Source organism: Anser anser (genome assembly GCF_964211835.1).
Source record: "Anser anser genome assembly, chromosome: 1".
In the NCBI taxonomy this organism is placed as follows: Eukaryota; Metazoa; Chordata; class Aves; order Anseriformes; family Anatidae; genus Anser; species Anser anser.
The window spans coordinates 110,777,492-110,796,311 of NC_139720.1; the positions used below are offsets into that span (position 1 = coordinate 110,777,492).

The 18,820-nt window shown below is 34.2% G+C and overlaps 1 long non-coding RNA gene across 2 annotated transcripts; it reads left to right on the forward strand.

Moving 5' to 3' along the window:
- The first annotated feature begins 7,203 nt into the window (after positions 1–7,203).
- On the forward strand, positions 7,204–17,798 carry LOC310888434. 2 transcript variants are annotated; one of them, XR_014575907.1, is made up of 4 exons: positions 7,204–7,760; positions 10,646–10,752; positions 14,880–15,038; positions 15,251–17,798. It is a non-coding gene; the product is annotated as an uncharacterized lncRNA (long non-coding RNA). The 2 variants fall into 2 exon arrangements; XR_014575906.1 differs by having other exon boundaries at positions 14,880–17,798.
- Positions 17,799–18,820: the final 1,022 nt, after the last annotated feature.

Here is an 18,820-nt window from a genome sequence, read left to right on the forward strand (position 1 = left end):
CTTCCCTTCCCTTCCCTTCCCTTCCCTTCCCTTCCCTTCCCTTCCCTTCCCTTCCCTTCCCTTCCCTTCCCTTCCCTTCCCTTCCCTTCTACCCTCCCTTCCCCTCCCCTCCCCAGAAGAGTTATGGGATAGATTATGGGATAGCAGAGTACCTCCTGTCTTGAGAAGAAAAGCAAAGAGCACAGACTACAACTAGACTGTTTTTCTTTCCATTCTGTCTTTCTATCTGTCTCCTCATTACTGAAGCTATTCATAATTTACACAGATTTTTATGACTTGATTTGTTGGCCTTCGGGAGATTTTTTATTTATGATGTCTGGCAGTTGCTTATGCCAATGTCAGAAAGGTATCATTCGTCACTTGGTGTTTCTTTTTCAGCTACACTAAAGCAGGGGTGTTGGAACTAGATGATCTGTAAGGTCCCTTCCAACTCAACCCATTCTATGACTTTATGATTGTGTCATTTCAGAGAACGTTCTTAGTGTTAAAAATTACTCCAAAGAAAGAGGTATTATAAATGTAATAATTCAAGTGGGAGTTAGGTATATCTTTTCCTTTGAGTGAAAAACTATGTACAGCTGTTGTATACCTTATAATAAATAGTTCATTAATTTCTTTTAAAAGGCCTCAATGTCCTAGAGGGAACTATTTCTAGATTTAAAAGCCTTGGGCATGACAGACATCATAGAATTAGATTTAACTAGTGTGAAAGGTATGTTACATACCCTTTGTATTTGCACTGGTTTTCTTCTCACTCCCCTCACTTTGAATCCCTGTTATTCAATACTGGACTTCTATGCCTTGTATCTGGAATGATAGCTGCTAAGCTGACCCCTGGAATGCAAAGCTTCATAGACAAATGAACTCACATTCGTGTCAAGTGAACATCTGCTTTTTACAAGACTGAAAATTAAGCTAGAGGAAATGACATGTCCCCCTTCAAGTGTTAATACACACTTCATTAGTCATTTTTGCTTCCATGTGAACAATTTCCTCTCTACTTTTACTAAAATGGAGAGAGGAAGGTTAAAAACAATGCTCACAAGAGTGACAGGAACATAAGACTAGCTTTTCTCTTGCCATCAGTAAATGTTTCTTGTATAACTACTAGTGATGTGCTATCATAGCCCCATTTCCTCTTAGGTGTCTTGCTGCTTTAGGGTCACTGAATTGTGAATCTGGTATCTATGCATTTCAGATTTTTACAACATGAAAAACTCACAAGATAAGTTTTCAGTGCCAATGTGGTAGAAATCTTTGGCTACTGAGAATGGCTTCCCAAGATGTAGCACAATGTTCTTCTCAGTAGTGAATCAATAGTGGCCAAGTAATCTCCTGATGACTGAGCACTGCAGTTTAACAGCTGAGTCAAGTGGTCACCACTCAGTCCCCTGTGGACAGCTAATGAAGTACAAAACAAGATAGGTCTATTCATAATCCAATCATTACTGTACTAAGAAAACTCTGATAATAAAAGTATCTCAACACAGTCATATATACATTCTTTTTAATATTACATAGCTTCTCAGTTTAGATATTTCCGATATGTCCGTAAATCTAGCAGTCTTTCATATTATCTGGCATGTGTCTGCAACAAAAGATATGTGTTTCCTAGAATCTGGGATGAAATGAATAATTTACTATAATGCCAAACTATTCCAACATTAAAATCCCAAATACATTTCTGAATATTATCCATTTCTGAATAGATGTAAGATTGCTTTTTTGTTTTCATTCAGGCAAGAAGGAACAGCATATGAGAAGCCAACAACATTTTGTCACACAATTTTTTCTTTGCCTTTTGCTCAGTTTTCTGGAGAGTTTAAAAGAGAAAACAAGAAAATATAAAGAATATAATGAACAAATTAAAGCTGTTGGACTAGCTGGATTATATTATAGTCCCAGAAATCTAAACATTTTGATTTGGAGGTGCAAGAAAGAATTCAAGATGGAAAAATCAGCGTCAGTTAGAAATAGACAAAGCTATTGTGTATTGCAGAAGGAGGAAAAGAATTTTGTTTGGATATCTTGTGATTCATTCTTAGTTTCTGATTGTATCTTTTATAGTTAAGTTTAAAACAACATTTTTGTATAACACACCAAAGGTATTTCAAATGGCACCAAGAGATATATATGAAAATTGAAGTCGGAGACTTTTTTGCTTGCCATGTACTTAAAATATATTTCACAATTACAGCAGTAAGTGTCACTACATTGCTATGCATGATGTAATATCAGATGGGAAAATGAAATCACATAAAATGTTTCTGATTTTGAAGAAAATTAGTAAAAATACCAGCTTTAATAAATACCATTGAAAGAAATTGGAAACTATTTATGGAGGGATACTAAGAATTTTCTCCCTTTGAGTTCTTTGGATTGATTAAATTCTGCTTACAAAATAAATAAATAAATAAATAAGCATGTCATCCAACCAAATTAGAATAATATTAAACTGGCTTGCTCATATTTATATTATGAAATGGCAAAGAACCTTACAGTATTTTTGTGTATTGTAAGAGAGCTGTATTAGCTAGTCTGTTTATTTTAAAATCTATGAAGAAGACCATTTTTATCCAGGAATTAGAATTCAAAGTCGTATTGTAACAGACCTTCCCATGGATGCAGAGTGTAAGACCAAACCTTTCAGCATAAATGCAAGAAGCTGGACCAGAATAAGAAAGCTGCTCATTGATCTCAGGAGTACTAAGGACCCTGTCAACTGTCTTAAAAGCATGTTGGCCTCAAGGAGAAACATCTTTTCTCCACACATCAGATAGATAAGATATTCAGTTACGCTGGGTGAATGGACCTTTTAATTTGTCTGTCATGATAGGCCTTGGCCTGCTGACATAAACAACAAAGCACAAAACAAGACAGAAAGTCTATAGTGGACAGATGGAGTTCCAAAGAGAGTTACATGTCACAGTATCAAAAATAAATACATGATTCTAGAGAGATTTTACATAAATGATGAAAATGTGTACCAGCTTCAGATAGATTATGGCAATCTAGATGCATGGCAGTCACTGTTGTCAGCCTGACTATTGCAAAAGTTGGGAAACAATGCTTGTTTCAAATTTACTTCCAGTTGCCTACTGTATTCCAGCCATCTGCTTTGTCTGCTTTGTAACACTTTTTATTTTATGAGAATATGATCTACTATCACTGTTGCATAAACACTTTTTGATATTCAGTAATATATTTTTAGAATTATGAACAATATTTTATATATATCAGATGGTGTATAGATACATTACAGGTACTCTAAAAGTGATTTCTGGTCCTTGGATGAAAGAGAAAAAGTAATAAGGATTTACCACCCATTAAGTCAGCTTTCTTTCTAGAACATGCTGACAATTCCAAAATGCAGGTTCCTTATTACTGAAAGTTGCATATATAGGAATTCAGCAGACTCTAGTGATCTATCACATTCTATGAGAGTACAGGATTTCACTTAACATATTGTTGCAGAAAAAAATCCTGAAGAAAGATATTTGAAATCCTGTGCAACAGCTTTATGTCACAATATGAATAGTAACAATTAAAAAAATCTCTACACATACAGCTGAACTTCTGCCCTTCCTACATCTTCATATAGTGCCAAATAAAGGTTTATGGTGGAAAAGATTCTGATTTTCCTGTTGCTCACCTGGCTGTAGGAAAGTCCTGCAATATTTTAACATATTAACAAACCTGATGTCTTTATTTTCTGTGTATGAGTTTTTTAGTTACTGTATTCAGTACAAGTGTAGCACTAAGACATTTGTCCTTAGGTCAAAGATAAGAGATGGGATGCTTTTTGCTTGTATTTGATTCAAGATGTCACTCTTTTGCTTGAATATGGACTATTTGAAAAGTCTATTAATTTGATTTATGCCACTTTTGGTCCAATACAGACAGAAAAAGGCAATTAAATGTACAGTGCTACCCTCATTTCTAATCTATTAAGTAAGTGCAAAATTCTGAGTCACTAGCTTCAGGAAGAGCCACAGGAAAAATAAAATTAAAAACATTCAGTCATCTCATGGAACAAATGAAATATTTCCTGTAATGACTTGACAATCCACGACAAACCCTTTATGAACCAAATAATCCACTTATCTGTGGAATGGCAGCTTAAAACCTTTAAAGTAACTCAATTTTGGAAACAGATTCTGGCTGAGTGGAATTGAATATTGAAACATGCATCAATAAATAGGCTTTCTGAAGCAGAAAAAATTTACTTCTCTTGAATCAAACAAGGGTGTGGACAGAACATCCAGCTGTTTTTGTTGTTGTAGTTCCTGTGTTTGTGTGTGTGCGTGTGTACTCTAGGATATTTTCTTGAAATATGAAGTAGGATCTCAGACTGCTGCAAACTTTCAGGATTCAATGAACTGCCAGAAACTGGTAATCAAGAAAATCTGCTGTACTCTTCTAGCACATTTCAACAAAAAAAATAATAATGACAAAAAAAAAATCAACACAATCAATCAATCTTGAGAAAGACAATGAATTTCTCCAGCAGACAAAGGAGGTAATATAATCACATTATTTGTCACATTCATGGATAAAGCTTTAGATTGCTTAACTGCAGTAGTCCAGGACTGATTAAGCTGATTAAACCAATATTTGCTTCTTCTCATATTACAAAACAGGTAACAACTGTTGACAGTGCAGTTTTTCTTTCTTTTCAGAACTCCCTGCAACTCTTCAGTTGCAAAATAGATAGAAAGATTAGAGCAGAGTAGATAGAAAGCAACTTTGCAGAAGAGAATCTGGGAGTTCTAATAGTGTGCAAAAGTCAGAAGTGTGTTCTTGTGAAGAAGGCCAAATACATGGTTGGTTACCTTAAAAGTGCACAGCTACTGGGATACAACAATAACTTCAAAGGAAGTTGATTCTTCTTCTCTATTCAGCTTTTGTGAGACCATGTTTTGGGTTTCCCAGTGCAGGAAGACACTGCAAATCACAGAATCACAGAATCATCTAGGTTGGAAGAGACCTCCAAGATCACCGAGTCCAACCTCTGACCTAACACTAACAAGTCCTCCACTAAACTATATCACTAAGCTCTACATCTAAACGTCTTTTAAAGACCTCCAGGGATGGTGACCCAACCACTTCCCTGGGCAGCCCATTCCAATGCCTAAAAACCCTTTCAGTAAAGAAGTTCTTCCTAATATCCAACCTAAACCTCCCCTGACACAACTTTAGCCTATTCCCCCTCGTCCTGTCACCAGGCACGTGGGAGGATAGACCAACCCCCACCTCTCTACAGCCTCCTTTAAGGTACCTGTAGAATGCGATAAGGTCGCCCCTGAGCCTCCTCTTTTCCAGACTAAACAACCCCAGCTCCCTCAGCCGCCCCTCATAAGACTTGTTCTCCAGACCCCTCACCAGCTTCGTTGCCCTTCTCTGGACTCGCTCGAGCACCTCCATGTCCTTCTTGTAGCGAGGGGCCCAAAACTGAACACAGTACTCGAGGTGCGTCCTCACCAGAGATGAGTACAGGGGGAAAATCACTTCCCTAGCCCTGCTGGCCACACTGTTTCTTATACAAGCCAGGATGCTGTTGGCCTTCTTGGCCACAAATCTTTCAAACAAACTTTCTAACAAGTACTAATATTCTGAAGAGAAATAATCTGACATCAGGTTTTACTGCTAAGCTCTAGAAAAAAAGATGTCAACAAACAAGCATTCATTTACAGATGACTATTTTCTTTTAATTGATGCCAAAAATTTGTATAATAAATCTGTGTTTTGAATTCACCAGACTGAGCGCTGAATGCTGGAGTTACCCTTCATTGTACTGCACTGATGAGGTAGTAGTTTCAGTTGCTTCTCATCAAGAGGTTAGTAAAAGCTTTCAAGAGGATAGTGATGCATCAGCTGGAGAGAAACATGACCTTAAAAGTGATTATATTCTCTGTAATTTCTCTAAAGAGAAAAGAGAACATATATATATATATGCATATATATATGTATGTATTTGAAGATGGAAGGAAGCAACCACAGTCAAGTGAAGAAAGTCTGACTTCACAATAGAAAACTGTAAAAAGAATGACTAAAAGCAATCAATTTCTAATGATGTAACATTTTTATGCCACTGTGTTGTCCGTTATGTGGTGACAATTTCTGAAGTATCACTTCCTCAAATAAAGTATACTGAGGTCCTTTTTAGATTCCTGTTACTGTATAATGTGTTGTAGACTTTCCGAAAGCATCTCACCCTATTCTATGGTATTTTAATTAGTGGTATTATACATTTTAAGTATTAAAAAGAAAATTCTCAGAAGTTTACAGAAATAAAGTAACATTTTGTTATTTGAGACCACTTAAAGCCTTTATATATAAAGTATAAGGGAAGGAATCTTTACTTCTTGTTTCTAAGTTACAACTTTCAAACATATTAAAGAAGTACAATGTATCATGACAAACAAAAGATCTCCTTAGGAACAAACGAACAGATTGTGTAGTTCTGGTTCCAGATTTCCATTCTTTTCATTCCTAACTTCTAGTCATTCTGCAAGTAGTATAATTCATAATTCATTCAAGCAGTGGTGAAGCAATATGAACTGAATGCATTTTGAGTGCTTCTGTGTGTTTCAGTTGATCTAAACTAGGGAAAGACTTGGCAACAATAAATAAAAGAAAAAATTAGAAAGAATAAATCAATTAAAAGAAAATGAGCTCTCTACATTTTGTTTATTTATTTATTTATTTTAAATAACCTTACAACAAGAATCTTATTCCTCCAGCTTCCTAACTCTATGTATAGTGAAATCTTACTGTTTTAAGTTTTTCTAAAGCAACTCGTTACTTCCCTTTCCACACCAAGGCACAGCATGGTTTCTGCACTGAGAAACAAATTACATCTTATTTGCATGGACAAAATCACAACATAATTTTTATTATTATTATAATAATTATTTTTGGAAGTGTTCAGAGTACAGGAGAGGATAAGAAAGATTAAATAGCCATTCTTCTGCCATCCAAGTACAAGTACTAAGTAGCCTGTAAGACACAAATTCATGCAACAGAAATAGAGATAAATAAACTACATAGTAACAGTAATGTAAACTGGACGCCTTCTACAAGAGGAAAAGAATAGTCATTTCTATTGATTAGTCATTAGATTACTAAATAAAGTGCAGACATCTCTGAATTGCATTAAGTACGAAGATGTAAGAAAAATAGATTTATAGTTCATGTACCGGAATAAGCTTTGAAGATACTGATTCAATGTCTTCTGTCTTCTGTCAGCCTTCTTGCAGAAGAAGATAGACTTCCTCAGAAGGTAATCAGAGAATTTCAGTTTCTCTCTCAAAAATAGGTATGTTTATTTATTTATTTATTTTTGCTGTCTGTGATGCTTGTTTAGTAATTCTGCAAACATATGGTGAAGTCAGTAAGTTTTTTCACTGAATCATTTTTCAAGTCTGTACTAGATCACTAAATTCTCCAGAAGAAGACTGTTTCATCTTCATACTGACAGTTTCTTCTTCAACATGACTGTTTCTTATACTCATGTAGTACCTTGCACTTTAAATGAAGAAGCACACATTTGTCATTAATACAGAAACACCTGAAAATAACTGGTTGTTGATATCAGTCTCTTTAATATGGCATTTGAATCTGAAGCATCCCAGAAAGCTTCCAAAGTATCTCTTAACATCAGTGGCAGTTGAGAAAATCATTTTAAATCTCCAGGATCTGCTAAATTTTTGACAACCATACAAATCTAAAAATACTACTTTCAATCTTCTGCAATGAAGGTAAGCATTAAGAGGCTCTACATTAGAGAAGAATAGCCATCTTCTGACCACCCTGAGAGGCTGCTAAACAGTCACCCATTGTTGTGGCATCTGAAAAGTTTAAAATGTATGTAACATGCATTTAACTCTCTATGTAGAGCTTTATTATAATTTAAAATGTATGTTTTATGTCACTGATAGATTAGAGGACAGTATGATTTTTATGGATTTATTTATATATATATATTTTTTTCAAAGAGCTCACTTAAATTGTCTATTACGAAATCTGAAGCTTCCAGAGGCATGTGAGACGAGAGATATCTTGGAGCCATGAGCCTTAAGCTCAAACAGAAAGGTCTCAGCAAGGAGGAGGAAGTGGATAACCAAGTCACAGAAGGAATGGAAAGCACTTCTTTGGGGACTGGAAGTGATTCTAAAGTCTGTTTTAATGAAAATCCCTACCTCCAGGGACACAGGGGACAGGGACTTTTGTAGACTCTTTGTAGACCATTTTACCTTATTCACATTTACTTTATTTAAAATTCCAGCTTTTTTTCAAATTCACCAGACACATTGACCTCAAGGAACTGTCCAACTGGGAACGCTAGAATGTTTCTGCGCTTCACTGGAATTTTACTTATTCTGGCAAGCTATATATATTTTCTGGCAAGCTCAGAATAGGTGTCAGCTGGTCAGCTTTGACCAATCATTTGACCATCATTTGACTATCATTTTCTCCCTACACATAGAAACCTTTTCTATTAGGACCATGTGAATACCAGCTCTAACTGTTCCTGGATTCTCATTTTATATTTCTGAGCCTCAGTTATCATATAGCAAATATATATGGCAAATATATATTCCAGAGTACTCTGCAGCTTTTAAGAGCTTAGCAAGTCAAGAACAGACTAAGACCTCACAGATATGGCTCCATCCCTTATGCTCTTCACTGCAGTGAGAAAGGAGGAAAACCAACTGAAAATTCATTTCAACAAGAAATCACAGGTCAGTAGGAAAACACACAGAATCGACAGCTGCTGTCAAGTCTAACAGAAGAAGCAGATCACTAGTAAAATTAGGTAGATAAAAATTAGGTATGATAAATCACAACACCTAGTGTAAATCATTTGATAAATTGTATGATCTTATCCTCTCAAGAAGGCTGATTTGACCTTTAACACTGACTGTTATTCTAAAACTTCAGATATTTTTTAGTATCATCTTCCTAACGAATTACACTTTAAGAACATTTCTGTGAACATCATTAGTGTCTAATGCATATGCTGCTGATCTAAGAAAAAAAAGTTTTTATTTTCCTTGTGCTATCTGAAGTCACCTTTACATGTTTCTTAGTAAAAAGATACTTCATTTTATTCTTTGTAGTTTATTTTCATGAAACTACTTGTGCCAAGTAATGTAGTAATCCTTATATTTTTTTAAGCAGAATTTGATATAATGAGTTTGTGTGCAAGGAATGCAGTCTAATTTCTGTTGTGGCTCATAGCCCTTCACCCTTTGAGACTCATGTTTGTGTTTTGCTGTGGGTACAGTTTTTGTGCATACAAATGCTTGGGATAAATTTGCTGCAAATCATAGAAAGCACATGACCGGGTGGAGCATGGCTGAAGTACTAATAGTAGGATTTGAAATATTCTCTTCTACCTCCAAAGATGGGCTATGTTTCTAACGTGGTTATAAAGCAATTATTTTATGATTTGCTTGTTATGCATTTGTTAACATAACAGAACAAAATATTTCTTAATGAGGTGAAAAGTAACTGACTCAAATTTGAAAGTTAAATTAAAAACAAGACTATTAAAACTAAAAACTATTTATTAAACTAAAAACTAATTATTAAAATTGTATTGGTCTGACTGTTATTACCATACCGTATATGGTAAAGTAATATTGCTTAGAAAGCTCCATAAGATGAACTTTATGAAGTACCTGGAAGGTTCTCTCATATATAAAAATTTAATCCCAAACTGAACAGGCATGTATTGCTTAAACTGAAGGATTCAGATTCTCAGATGTAGCTCCTCATGGTTTTTAATGGAGTAGTGAACTGTTCTCTAATTCTCATTGAAGAAGAAAAAATCCTGCTTACTTTACATTTCCCGTTTCTGTGTTAGCTTACTAGACAAGGAAAAAAAAAAGTGAAGGAAATAAACCCCAGCAATCCTCATAAACAACTCTGCTAACTTTAGGTATTGTAACCTTCTGTCAAAAAGGCTGTAAAATCCATTTATATACAAATAAAAAATCCAATTAAAAAAATAATCCCACTTACAAGAAGTGAATATCAGAAGACCTGTTTAGGGAATCACCAATAAAGCAGAGGACCTATTCATTGTGCCTGAAAATCCACTTGAGGAACTACTTCAAAATCCTCTCAAAAATAGTAAACTCTGTCTTTTTTTGCATAAGTTCCTTAAACATCTTAATGAATCTCAAATGTAAGGACTGAAAACTAGACGAAAAAAAAAAAAAGCCAAACACAGCCACTACATAGGAGGAAAATTATACTGAGAAAGGACAATGGTATATACATCATGAAATCTGAACAAATAGAAAACCTATTTTTATAAAACATATATCCATTTTTCTCCAAAGTATAAAAACTATTGATCAGGTCTTTGCTATCACTGTGCTAGACAGTTCAGTGTTTTATGGAATACCAGCTAAAGCTGAGATTAGATCTTCAAGTTATTGTTTATAGTAGTTGCTAAAATACTTCAAAGTACAGTAGTCCAAGAAATGCTACTGCTGACAGGAGTAGCAGTTAAATTAGTTTAGCGTACAAAGACACTAAAACTCTTACATACATACCTCAATATCAAATAACATAATGGACTATATTCAGTTAGTGGAAATGTTAGTCTGCCTTCTTTCATCACCCTCAACAGCAGAAGTTTCACTGATGACTGCTAGTAGCAGGAATGATATTCCAGGGGGAAGTATTCACACGCTAACGTCTGTTCTCCAGAATGAGTTACCTCCTAGTAACATATAGGTGAGTTGAAATTCTTTAAATCATTAACTTTTTTTTTTCCTTTTCCTTAGTCTTCATTGTATTTGCTGCAAATTTGTCCAAAAAAAAAATCTTGTTAAATTATATTTAAAAAACAACCACAACAACAACAAAAACATGCATGAAAAAACCCTTGATATATTTAAGTATCGTGTCTGTATATCCCTTGTCCAGTCTGCATTAGATAGTTGCACTCATTTTGACTAAAATAAAAGTTGACTTCACTTCTTTGGGATGAAGAGAAAAAAATAAAAATAAAATAGAAACAAACAAACAAACAAAACAACCCACTTTGGAATTTGTATTTCTACTGAAAAATGTAATTGAAGAAATAGTCCAAAGGGTAGGGCTCCCACTACTTCCTTAGGCCTCAAACCTAGGAAAGATGTGTATATATACCTTACATTTAACATTAGGGGAAGTATCTTAGCTTTTGGAATAATAAATAATGCTTTAAGTTTTGGCAATTGCTAACATTTCTTGATTTATTTATTTTTTCCTGTGACTCCTCAGTTGAATAGACAGGTGTTCAGGAGAAAGTATTTCACTTTTGTTTAGAATTCCTTATTTTTACGTTTCTCAAAACTTTATGATTGTTTGAAGAAGTATTCTATGGATGATCAACCACTTGAATGCACCTGTTTCTCTAAAATAATGTGAAGGTTAACAGAAGGTTAAAAATGTTTTATGGTTTCACTGTGCCAACTGAAACAAAAACAAATTTGAGCCATTAGCAAGTTAAAAGGAGGCTATCCAGAGAGCTTTCACAATGCTCCCATCTGTGGAAAAATTTTTGTGTTTCCATGTGTTTCATGTGTGATCACGTCAGTGACAAACATTCAAAACAGATGTCCACAATTAGCAAACCCACAATTCTTGATTGGTGTCTCTTGATGTGTTTATATTGACATGCAGCTATTGCCTTAAGAACGGATTCCAGGTTAGATTTACCAATTGTATACACTGTTTGCTGAATAGTGTTAAGGCTTGCTTGGGTAATTCGCATTCCTGGGAAAATATAAGCTTTTTTTTAGAACCTGATCATCTTCCTTGATGCCCAGTCCATTAGCTTTCTGTTAGTCTATTTTCCATTGCAGCTCCCGTATTGAATCTGTATCTAGCAGACAAAACAGCTTGGTCTGTTTCTTAGGAAGACCTTGACTTCATCAGTCAAGATAATATGTGCTTTGTAGTCAGCCTGACTTTTGTTTGCCTACTCATTGAAAAGAAAGAGTAAAATCTTCAGAATACTAAGAACTTCAAGTCTCTCAGGTAACATATTTGTTTAGAAAATCTGATTCAATGATATCTGAGTTAACCAGTTCAAAGCTAGTTTAAGCAGCCTATGAATAAACATATTCTTAGAGTACATCACTAAAATGTTTGTGGGGTAAGAATCTTAAGGTAAAAAATTGATATCATGAACCTGATTGCATCTCATGACTATTGATATAACATAGTTTGGGAGTGAGCGGCTGTTTTTTTAAGGTTTTGAATAAGACTATGACATTGTAAGTGCTTCAGTAGAACAGAGGACTAGCTTCTGCAATTTGCAGAAGTATACCCTTGCAGAAGTATACCATCCCTTCTTCCCAATTTTCTTCTGCTTCCAAATTTTCACATTTACATTTTATTGTCAAGACATATTAAGGGAAAATTTATTTTGAATTCTTACTCATATAATGCTATGTCTAGACAAGGTCTTGAAAAGGTATCACCAGTGAATATACATTTAAAAACAGTTTCTAACAAGTTAGAAATGTACCTTTAGAAACATTACCTCATCTGTTTTATCAGCCTTTATCTTATCCCTACACTATATTGAATTCAGTTTTCCCTGCCTTCTCTTACTCTCCTCTGGTGGTGAATGGCCTCTGGAAAATACTGGGTGTGGATAGACTTCCTTGCTCACTAGGGAAGAGAGGAGTTTTCCCATCCCAGGAAGTATTAGTTGTTATTGTTCCTCACACCCTTCTGAAACACATAAAGAAACTCTGTGCTTTCCAATATCACTGTTTTCAACATAGGACTAGTGGGGGAAAAATAATTTAAATCATGAAATCACAAGTAGAGTTAATAGAGTTTAAAATACTAAAATACACAGAAAATATATTTTATCAGGCACATGAACATACACCATCCTTAACATCTGACCATATATCTTTGATTATTTTGTGAATTAGTTAGGACTATAATTGACAGTAGATATAGAGAGCATAACTTTTCTGCCTCAGCAAAGTCAGTTTACTGGGAAAATATTGTCTCTTCATGTTTTTGATTAAATTCTAAATGTTCATCTTTGTTACTCAGTGGGACTCATCCGCTGTAATGGAAAAATACATTCAAACTGATCAATGCAGAGCTTTTTGCGTGATAAAATAGTCAAATGCTAGCTATCCAATATAACACATACACGGGTGTATTGTGTATTTTCATGTGAACAAAGGGGACTCCACTTATTCCCATATGGGATTTATCATTAGCCTCTCTTATACTCATCCTGAAGATGGAAAAAAGTTAAATTACATGAAACTCATAGGAGTTGCTGTTAAAATATTTTGCTGGGTTTTCTTCAGATCATGGAGTTATCACAAATGTACTGAAGAGAATGTCAATACAATGTTTAGTTGTCTAAAGTTTTAAAAGATAGTCATCATATTTTGATAGTAAAATAGTAAAAACAATTGTGATTTGAGCTGAACAATAGAGACGTTATTTCTGAAAGTAAGATATTGTACCCTTCCTACTGTTAAGAAACAAACCCCTTTGTTACCTTTCTTGAATAGGATTTTTCTTCCAAAAATTATTTCCCCTATATTTAACACTTGCAATATGTTAAACATATAGTGGGAAGTAAGGGGAACAAAAAATATTGATGTAACTAATCCCCCCTTTTTTTTTTCTTCCCCTTTTTCCTGAAATACCTGCACAGTTGGGAGGGATTGGAAACAGTGTAAGAATGTTTTAACTAGAATTTCTATCCAAACACCTGCTTTATTCATGCTTACAAAGTGAAAGCATGACATGAACATATTTTATGTAAGATTATGTATGATTTTATGTAAGATTAATGTAAGAGTTTCTTTAAAAAGTCACGATAAATGGGGATATATATTTGTCTTCACTTTTAAGCAAGTCTCTTTTTAGAACTATAGCCCAGTCTCAATGAGAGTGAGAACATTACTAAATCCAATATTTATAACATCATCAATATTAAAATGTCTACATTTTAAAGAAAAAAAAAAAGATATTCTGATAGAGATTTAAAGAAATTCTGGATGTGCACTTTGTAGTATATATTTAGTTCTTTACACCTAATTCTTGTTCTGTACAGTTCACCAGTATTTTCACATAAAATATACCTAATTCTTGCAACAGCCAAATCTTCTATAAGAAAGTTAATACTCTTAGCTTCTTTAACATGTTCTCCCTCACATCAACATATATTATGAAAGTACTTGCATTTTCAAGTGGAAACTATGATAAATCCTCAAAGATTTGAGTGTGAATGATTATCAGGAATTGGGCAGATGGAGTGAATACATCCACAACTGGGATTAAAAGTAGCTTGCTCAGAACTTACACATCAAATAATTAATTTACATCATGCAAAATATTTTGAATACTGACCAAAAACTGTTGTTACATACATACTATGAGAGAATAGTTTCTAATTAGCAAGAGAAAACCAAGTGTGATCTTATTCAAACATCAAAGTTTTGCTATTATCCTCATAAAAGGTGGTTTTACTTTACCAAAAAGCTACTGATTGTAGGCTATGCTACAATTTCCAGTACTTGGAAATATGCTTTCAAGTTGTGTTTTATAAAGCAATCCCACAGTCAAAAGACAGCCTACCATTCCTTCAAATCCCCATTTAATAATTCAAATTATCTGCCCCCTGTGATTCTGTTCACTTTTTCCCCATTTTCACATACTTAATATTAACTGAAGCTGGCTTACAGAAAATGAATGCTTTGATCACTCACTCAACTAATTTCATCAACAATCAATATTTTGGATAGCTAAAGTGAAAAATACCACAGTAAGTGAAACCCACCCTTTGAACTTTAGCACACATTGCTACTTGCTCACTTTTATTTTCCCAGGCTTCTGTAGACCTTTTTGTTGTGACGAAAGCAATACTGAAGAAATGTGACTTCCACTTATTATTTCAAAAGGCGTGCCTTGACAAAGAGGGAAATGGAAACTTCTGCTTACTGGGGAGGAAGGCCAGGGAGGAGTGTTTTGTTTTTTTTTTTCCTAAGGTGAGAAGCAGGTCTCAGACAATAAACTTCACAAAGGAAAATTTATTAATATCTGATACTATTCTGGGGAAAGGGAATGAAAAGCATGAACATGTTAGAGGAATTTTTACATATTTCATTGGCCTTCAACGCTTTTATAAGAAAGCATCATTCAAAAGTCTTGCTTGCTGGTTCATTTAATCTCTCTCTCTCTTTTTTTTTTTTTTTTAAAGGAACTTGGGAAATGATCCATCTGCATTCTTTATTAGGAAGCATTTTATTCCAAATGAAAAGAGACAAATCAAATTTTATGCAGTGAAATTTCCTTTGCCAAAGAAATCATATCCTGATTTGCCATATTGCCTCAGAGGAGATAGAAATTGTCCTATTTATGTTCAAGTGAGTACATATGTAGTTACATGGAAAAGAGATCTTTTATCTGACACTGTTCCACTGACATAACATCCAAGCCCTTCATATTTTTATTGAAAATAATTTTTGTGTGTTTTTTAATGAAAAATAATATTTTTTATTAATTAATTTTTATTTAATTCCTCTTTATTTTGTAAGGATTTATGGATACCAAAGAGTCTAAGTCCAGAGTCATATGAGTATTTTGTCTTCTAACTTCCATTAAAATCCATGGCAATTAGGTGCTGAAATAACTGTCAGTCCAAGTCTAAGTAATTTACCAAATAGATGAAAAGGAATTCTGAACAGTTTAAAGAACAGGGAATCAAATTCAAGTATCCCAGAAATAGTATTTCACATTCATTTCTTTCAGCATCAGTATTAGTCTAAACAACTGCTGAGCACAATTGTTACTTTCCTATCTTCCTTCCCTGCAAACGTCACCCTTTTTAGTTATGCTAATCCAAATACTGGTGTCTGGTAAAACAGATCAGGGAACAGACAGACACCTGACATCAAGAAACATATTTGATTCAGGACCAGATAAAAAATTATGCTGAATCAAAACTATTCTAAGAAACAGTGTAATATATATAAATTGTTTTAAAAGATAAAGACACATGAGAAAAACAAACAAACAAACACAACATGGTTCAATGACTAGATTGCAGATTTAGCAGAGTTGCAAGATCACAATCTATATTTATTATGTTAGGACAATAGTAAAAATGCCTCCCAAAACTATTTTCAGAAGTTCTAACCACTCTTCCCAGTTTATATTGTCCCCTTTAAAAGTTGGTATAATTATATTCATCCTATTTCTAACTGAAGAAATAACAACTTCTATAACTGTGATAATACTAGATCTAGAACTGAAGAAAGCATTTGTGTGTATTAGAATACATATACATATATATATATATTTTTTTTTTCTATTTTGACTCTTATTTTCCATTCTCAACTGCTTGGTCTACTCCCCACTTTGTATTCATTAGTTCCTTTCTTTAAATCTTTTTTCTACCTTCAGCATTCTCTCCAAACTCCCCAGGAACTAATGACCTTACTGGAAAGTGAACCAATGGCATTGATGTGAATACTTTCAAAGATTCACAAAGGTTAATACGGGATGAGGCATGAAATTTGGTCATTCCTAATAATGCTAGTTACATGCCCACACCATTGAGATAGGTAAGATTATTTTAGGGAAGGTTTTTGCTCAGAATTAGGAACCTTCTATCCACCAGACTGTGGACAAGAAAATATGTTTTAACAACATTCCCAAACTACCTGCACCCTCTGCAATAGTTTTGCAGGATCTAGAGCTAGGAATATCTAGGCTAAGCAGAATTAATAATAAACAAGAAATGCTTAAGTCACAGGAGACACAGTACCTCAGCCAGCAACACAGAACTATATTTTTTTCTGTGAAGAAAAAAGGATAGAACTGCTACAAAAGATGCAACTTGAAAGATGTGCAGATTGTCTTCTCAGGAGAGGGAGGGGAAAGACAGAACCGTTGATTGCCAGTTCACATAGCAATTAATTGCCAGTTCATATAACATTTAATGAAATCCACTGTAGATTAATTCCAAAACTGATTTTAAATAGAACAACATTGTGATGATAACTAAATTTTGGACTACATGAGATGTAGGCTTAGATCCGCATTCAGCTCAGTACCTTCACAAAACAATTAATTTCATAATTGTTTTCTGTTGCAAATTCTGGAAAACATACATATAAGAAAAAGATTGTAGAGCACACTGAATATTTTGTTTTCTAAACACAGTTATGCAGATTTGAAGAAGAGGTTTAGCCATACTGTTAAATGTTTGCACATTTATTTGTGCGGCTTTAGTTATTTGTCACAAGCAATACACCTAACCATTCAAAGCCAGAAACAACTCTCCCTAAACTTGATTTTCTCTTTCCCTTCCAGGTCACAGCATATCAGATTCTTAAATTCAGCTCATTTCCCTGTGTAACTTCCCCATAGAAAAAGCTCTTTGTTTACTATGCCCTTAAATAATTATGAGAAGGTTGTTTTTCTTTTTTTTTCTTTTTTTTTTTTTTCCCCAGTCCTTGGTTTCCTCCCCATATCTGATCTTTACTGAAATTAGTTGCTCACTTTAGCTTTCTATATGACACACTGTGAAGTGTCTTAATTAACAAGTGACTCAACCATAATTGACTCAACTTTCCGAACAGTAGTTTTGTTATATGAAGGACTTGATAAGTCAAAGTTAATAAGTAATTAAATTGACTTTGGTATGATGAATTATCATAAAGTGAATAGTCACAATTAAACAAAATTACACCTCTGACAAAATAGCTATTAAATGCTGATTAGCTGTCATTCTTCTAAATCCAAACAGAACATAGGATAGCAGCTTTCTAGACTGCATTATTTCATTTGTATAAGAAAATGGTTACAAAGTCTACTGGAGAGAGAGAGAGAGAGAGACAGAGAGAGAGAGAGAGAAAGAAAGAGAGAGAGAGAGAGAGAGAGAATTTGTATTCCCACCTGATTTGTAATTGCTGACAATTAATTGCATTACTGTGAATATTATGACCACATTTTTCCTCTGTGCCAGGAAGGCTTTGCAAGGAAGTAAAACTGTAAAAGAGTCATCCCTAATATCATTAATAAAAACATTAATATTTAACTCAATTTCTTCCAAGGAATAATTATTCTCTCTGTATATATTCTGACATCTTTCAGCATATAACACTCAGTCATCTCAGAGGCTGATGCACTTTCTTTCCTACTTCATTTGCAGGATGCACATTTCATGATGATTAAACAAGTATAGTAAAAGAAAAATTAAAAATATCTTCACACTTGCTTAGTGCAAAGGGTAAGAATCACCAGGAAAACATTGATAGATGAGAGCTTAGTGGCAAGAATCCACACCATGGCATAGACTAAGATACCGAACATTTCTAATCTGCATTTTACAGAAAACGCAGAAAAGATAGCAGCTAGCTGGAGGTAAGAGCATGACATATTTCTAAAAATGACCCAATGTTTTGCCAACCCAAGCTAAAGCGCAGTGTGTGAGCATATATGAGTTATCTAGAGAATAGTCTGCTAGATAGATCTCGCTTCCTGATACCTCCCCAGAGTATTTCAAACATGTATGAACATGAAATAATCTGGCTTACTATACATGCAGTGACTGCATCCACAGTTAAATAACAGTGGGTATAAAAATGTAACTCAGGTTTTCTGCCAGCTAATAACTGACATATTATTCCATCTTGCATTTTCCTGAGGGCATTGGCACTTCATTTGTCAAAGGCAGCCTCATTTTATAACCAATATTTTTTATGTTTAAACTTTTCCATACATATATCCTAGAAAATAAAGAAGAGGCTGCCTAAACTCTTTT